Here is a 7,160-nt window from a genome sequence, read left to right on the forward strand (position 1 = left end):
AGGTGGGGCGTCAGGTGCAAAAGCTGTGTAAACACTTACAGTATTGTCAGAAATGTAATTACACGGTGAACCTTGATGCCTATTGACCAAAACAAGACATGAAAAAGATCAAAAATAACTACAAAGACACCAAACTGAATACAAACAGTTGCAAAACAGATACAGTGTGTCAGAATGAGGAATTCTCTTCTATATGTTTGCTTACAGGAGCCCTCTTGTCTTTTAATGCATTTATGTTTTACTTGAGTTTTAAAAATAGGAAGTTATTTATAAAACCATGAAGCAAAAACCTTAACATGACATATTAATGTCTCTTTTGCATCTAAGGGTCCCAAGAGACACTTAGTGAGAATGGTTGAATGCTGCTGAAGGCTTCACATGTTTGCTATTGCCATTCTGGTTTGATCAAAGTTAAACCAACAATGTCATTTACTTTTTCTGCTGTATAAAAGAGAGAGCTGTAACATGTGATTGATCAAATTATATACTGTGTATATCTGGGGAATATGAACCCTTCACAAGAAGTGCTGCATATCATTCTGTTAAAGAGAAAACATAATGTAGTGACTTTGATCTGGTTCCTGAAGGCTTCCCTGTAGATGCTGCATTCATCTAAGGGTCATGACATTTGTTCGCATCTGTATTATGGCTGACACAATTGCACACAAACTTAAATGATGGTGTCGCGCTGTGCTTCACAAAGCCACTGAACGCTCAGAGCAAAACTGTTCCTTCTTTTCTCACTTGAATAGGCTTTTGCAGGCGCTTGGGTTTCGAGAATCGTGCCAAATCTTGCCAAACATTTTCTCCTTCCCATTGGCAAGAACAATGTGGAAATCTTGCCATGGAAGGAAAGCAGTTTTTACACCTATACAAACCTACACATCAAGTGTGATAGATTAGAGATGAGAGGCTAAGGGCATGAAAAGCACAAATGCGATTTCTTGGAGCATTTTCATACTGTGACATGGTCTCACTTCCGAGGCTCCTTCATTGCCAGACTCATGCATTTGCCTGCTGCGCTTTGTGTTAGTCAAAAATATAATGCATATGCACTGCAGGATGTTCACAGAGGAAAAAAACATTAAAAACATAGGACTTGGATAATTGAGGAGACCTATACAATTTTAACATGTTGATGTGAATTGTTTGTGTGCAGTGAAGAATAAATGTATTATTTATGTTTAACGTTAAACCTTTTTTTAAAACATGAGCAGCATTTGGGTTTCGGAGCTCCTCAGACTCAGCCATCCATCAGCAATCCATCTTTAACTTCATAATTTCAATAAATCAAATTTAATCAAGTTAAAGGACAACAGTGTTATAAAGGCATGCTCCCTGCAGAGCCTTCACATCCTCTAATAGACATTAAATTAATTCTAATAGGTCCTTGTGCAACCCACTGTTCAAGATAAAGGGTAATTATCAAGTCCGAGAATGCAGAAGGTGATACTTGTGTCCTTGTGGGGAACGTGCCTGTTAAGTTGTGTTAGAGAGAACAAACTTAAGGAGGGTGATAGGAGCAAGCAAAAATGGATGTAAGGGGGGCAGCAAACAGGACCACCATATGCAACAGAGCAAGCATCAGTGACAAGACACAATATGGAGTTGTAATGGGATCCAAAGCAAGTCCCAGATGCGCCTTATTTGAGATTTTTACTAATTTAGGTGCATCTTTAATACATTTTGTATACTTACAAGAAATATAGTCTTGAATCATCACGTTTGTTTTCATATTAGATTATATTATTATTTATATGTCGTTATATTTTGCATCCATGGACCTCCAAGACTTTCTTGTAATGTTTTAAAGTGGTTTTGAGCAACAGTTCTCCAGGCTTGCCTTTTACTCATTTTCGGTCCAGTCCTGTACCTGAAGATTTCCTTAGGAATACTTAATGGCTGGTAAGCCACTTAAAGGCTGATCTATAAATCAATTAAACAGAATGGCACATAACACCCTCTTGTAGTTTTTTAAAGTGATCTTCAGCTATTGTCCCAGAGTCTCTATAAAGTTTATGTGAACATTTGCTGCTTTTTCACTTGTTTTCTTTGTTACTAGCTTCATGCCACAAAACCACGATTTGTTCCAATTTCTTTAAGTGGATCTATGACAAATGCCAAAGTTAACACAATTTTATCAGCATAAAATAGTATTTTTGCTCCAACAATGTAATTCCCAAAGTGCTATTTGTCAAAAACTTGGCGTATCTCAGCATTATGTCCAGTATGACCTTAAAAACTCCTTGAGGTATTTTTTTTTGTATTTGCAGATATATAAATTCAATTGAGCTGAACTGAAAAAAAATTAAGAAACTGGACAAGTAGCATGCAATTGTAGTAGTGGCAAGCCTAAAAACTTATAGCAGATGAGCAGCATTTGAAAGTTATTTCCTTAATAAATGAAGAACAAAATACAGCAAATAACTGACACAGGACTTAAACCATGGATTTGACTCTTCAATTAATCCATCTACTGTTTGCTAAAGCCTGGTCTCCGTGGAAAGAAAGCCGAGTCCTGTAGAAATGGAATTATGAAAAGTACCATTAGATGCTGATCCATCATTCAGTACCATCTGGAAAGTGTCAGATTGGCAATGACTTCATTTTTTCTCACGTCGGTCACTGGTAATGCAGTAAAGGTAATGGAGCACCATTAGTCATGGATTGGCTTCCCCAGAGTTTGAACCTCACAATTACTGAAGCAGTGTAGCATTATCTTGATAGAGAATGTAACAAAAGCCAGCCAACATCCAAAGAGCTTTGGTATGTCCTTCAGGAAGCCTGGAGCTCTATTTCTGAAGACTCTTTAAAGCAATTACAAGAAATCTTGCCAAAGAGAGTTCAGACAGTGTTGAAGAAAAAAGGTGCTCCAGTATTTGATCAGTTCCAAATAGGGCTTTTATACCCTACTTCCATAAATTTGTAAATGTTTTAAAAAACAAAAAAAACAAAAAACTCTTTGCATCCATTTATTCTAGCAAAATGTAAATAACTGAGGGGTGGCTCAGGACTTCTACACAGTATTGTACTTCTGTTGGTTGCATTAGAATCAAACATATGAAGTTAGACTATGTGAAAAAGTTTGCCTGATAACTCTTTCAAAATGACTTTTAAAGTGTTCGACCTAAATCTAATGAATCATGAGTATTATCTAGTGTGTATGCAGGGAGACGAATAATAATAAATAAGTGGAGCTCAAAGGACTGACCAGGCCCATTGCTTCAGTAGGGGTGCCTTCAAAGGGTTTGTGGGTGCAGTAAATCACTACACTCAGCATCACTGATGATCAAAGGACTAAGCCGCAGGTTGTTTTTTTCTCTCTGTCTCCCTCTTTCTCTCTTTTTCCCTCGCCCCCTCCTGATCTAAAAACACCACTGGACCATATTAATACATCCGCCACATCATTTGTTTTTAGAGCATAATCACAGAGCACACAGTGTAATACTTCAACCATCTTAATGATTACCCCTGTGATTTACGCAACCTGACACGAGGCAGTATATATTAGCTCAGCATGGAGTCAGTATTTTCTTCTTTTAGCTTGGCCTGCCAAAATAGTGTAAGGTCTAGTATGTGAAAATGAAAACAACGTCTTTTCCAAAAACTTTGGACTCTGGTGTAAACAAAGATTCAACTGAAGCTCTATATTTGACTGAATATTGTATAAAAATATATAATTATCATATATTAATTATTAATATGTTAGTTTTATGCATTTTCAATTTGACAAATTTAAGTTTAAAAAAAATGCGTGAAACCCATTTTTTTTCGTAATTATAAAATAATACTTTTTTTTTTGCCTGTCCCGTTTGGCTCTTTTGCCATCAGAATTATTGTCTAAAGGCGAAGAAAGATGCCCAACGGATTTACTTTACCAAATGGACCATCCCAGCCTTGCTGTAATGGTCTATTTGATTCACCTTTTATTGTTTTTTATTTTATTTTCACTTGCTAGATACGGGACAGACTTGACTGAGGAAAAGAAAGGGTAGAAAGAAAGAGGGAAAGAAAAACAGCGGAGAAGAGGGACGGGGATAAAGGGCAAAAAAACAAAAACCAACAAAATAAGCAGGCAAAAAAATACATATATCAATCACCAGATTGACAGCGCACAGTGTGCTTTGAGGTAGGAGCCAAAAAGGGTTTGTGTGTGTGAGCACCCGTGTGTACACCTGTGAGCATGAGCACGCTTGTATTTAAAAGGTTTCTTCATGTCATGATCAGCTAGAGGGTGTTAGGGGCCAGAGCCCCGTCCTCCAGGGCATGAAGCAGGTATGGAGGAGATCAAGACTCCAGACAGGGGGGGTTGCAGTGACGTGTCCGTGAGCTCCGCCGGCGGCCAGCTGTGCCAGAGTGACCGAGCTCCAGGCCGAGAGGCCGAGGGCACCCCATTATAAAATAATACTAAACATAAGTGATCATCTACAAATAAATCAGTTGTTATGTACTTTGTGTAAAATAAATTACTGAATATCGCAGTGAGGCCAATCCTTCATATACATAAAAATTTGAGACTGTTTATTTCTTTGTAAGTGAGCAAACATACAACTTCAGCAGGTGAATAAATAATTATTCACTGTACATATATCTTTTAGTATTAATGGTACCCTCACAGATGTTCCCATGCCATGAACACTGGTGCATCCCCCTATCATTATAGGAGCTAACTAGCCGGATTCACTCATGGTTTTCCAAAGAAGAACTTCATGAAGTAGTACGCTACACAGAAATTTTGGCGATTCTAATATTTTTGCATTGTTATTAAAGATTTTTTTCTTTCATCAATCCATCCGTTCTCTTCTGCATTTCCGTGTCACAGACGACTCAGACTCCCTTGAATGCTCTTTTTATTTCGTTTTTCTAAATGTGTTTAAATTTATTGTTGGCATCAAATTAAAAGAGAGGATATTTTTACAAATGCAATTTTTCAAAATTCAATATTTCTATAATGGCCCTGGGTCTTGAACCCGGGGGTTTGAGTTTTTGTGGGTTATTATTCCTTTTGGGTTTGAGGATCATTGGTGAGTTCCATACAAATTACAGGTGATATGGCCAAACTGTTAATGACCACAGCAATTGCAAGTTGGCTTTCAAGCCAGTACTGTATCCCTGTTTGCAATGTATTTCACCAAGTCACCACAAGTAACCTCAAGTGATTGAGGAATATACATTTTTCCCCAGTGACCAGTCAGTCTCTAACCCTGTGTGACAAGTGTAGTCAAGGTGTATTGCAAGCCTCCCATGTGTGCAACAACAAGCCGATTCCTGAGGGACAGTTCTGCAGAATATCTCCTCTCAATAGTCATTAGACACTGTTGCACACTATACAGAAAATTATATATAAATAATTATATATTCAATCACATACAGAAGATGCAAAAAGTCTAAAAAATAAACAGTGTAATAGTTTGACTGTTGCATCTGCTTCCAATTATTGACCAGTTATTATAGTGGCTGGGCAATGAGTGCACTTCTCATATGTGCAGCAAAATAACAAAGAACAATGTAAACCCAGGGGATTTGAAAACAAATGTATACATACATATTCCTTTGCTCTTGAATCTCTACAGCTTTATGGTTCTGTTTACAAATAATTTCCAGGAAGAATCTTGTGGGCACTGAAGGCTTAAATTAGCATCAGCCCAAGGTTAATTGTGTAGGAAATAAGGGTATAGTTTTATAATAGAGTAAGTGCCATCACTGTGCACTGCAGTTTATTGAAATTAGAATCTACATAAAATGGTGTTTGTTCAAAAGGAAATGCCAAGTTGTTAAAATATTCTAACAGGATGAAAACAGAAGAAAAGAACATTACAATTGGTATGCAGTTCACAAGCCAGTGGCATGAAAGTAATGAGCCTTTCTATTTCAACTCAGACGTTGTTAGACATTTATGATAACAGCTGTGAATAACTGCTGAGCACATGACATTTCTGTGAGACTTGTTTGAATTTTGATTTGAAAAGTTTTCCAAGTATGTTCCTGCAATTTTAAATAAAATGTGTCTTTAGTCATTGAATCAACAACTCTGATAGGTGGCAGAGAAGCAAAAAATGGAAATGTTGATTTCATTTCTATCATATTATTCTCTTTGGGATCCAATTTAAGTTCTGTCAAGCAATAGATGAGATGAAATTGATGTTCATTTTAAAGACCCGTGATATACAGATAGCCAATCAAAAATAAATGCTTCAGGGGTTTTTTTCTCCTTACCTTCTCATTTATACTGTGGCTCCTCAGAGCACTGGAAGACAAATTAAACTCCCACTCAGGTTTTTAACCTGATATGGAGGTTTGGAGGTCCTTTTTGCCCTTCACCTTAACACTCTACTTTAAATCACATCGGTGTCATAAATATTATTCTGAAACTTATCTCTTCAGATATATACAAAAAGTGGAAAAATGAATACAGTACCTTAGCCTTTTTTAGAAAAAACAAATAGTGCCTTAGCAAGTGTTAGGTCATCGTGTGGCATGCTGCTCTCCTTAGTTATCTTGACTGATGTTTGGATAATGTTGGTGGAGAGTTCATTCAGCCACTAACATATCAATCAAAATTCTCACATTAGATTTCAAACCTGTGGACTGCAAAGGTTAAATCTTATAGTCTCCTTGTTGAATGGGTACTCCTGTTCAGAAGTGGGAAGTAATGAAGTACAGTAACAAAGTAGAATCTTCATGTATCTGTACTTTACTTGAGTATTTATTTTTCAGACTCCTCTTTACTTTTACTCCCTACATTTTAACCCTTTCACGCATAGTGGTCACTACAGTGGACAGCTGTTCAAAGGCTCTTTTCTTGTATTTGTGTCAGTGTTGATGGTATACTTACGGCGACCCTGAGAAGCCAGACAGATTGCAGAAAATACCAGCAAAAAGAAAAACACTGCAAAAGCACACAAAACACAATGGAAATAGGAAAAACGAAAACAGAAATAGGAAAAACGAAAACAGAAATAGGAAAAAACACAAGTTAAGTGTTTCTGGGGAGACAATAACCCGACGGACCAGTTGCAGGAACCCAAAACATGGTAGGCATGTTTTATCATGATTCATATAATACTGATGATGGATTTTTAGGCTAATAGTTAGGCTAACACACTTACCTCTCATTTTTTCTTTCCTCACAAAACCGATAGATCCTCCACTTCTTTAAA

The sequence above is a fragment of the Neolamprologus brichardi genome, chromosome 14 (genome assembly GCF_056152115.1).
Source record: "Neolamprologus brichardi isolate AB-2024 chromosome 14, ASM5615211v1, whole genome shotgun sequence".
Classification (NCBI taxonomy): Eukaryota; Metazoa; Chordata; class Actinopteri; order Cichliformes; family Cichlidae; genus Neolamprologus; species Neolamprologus brichardi.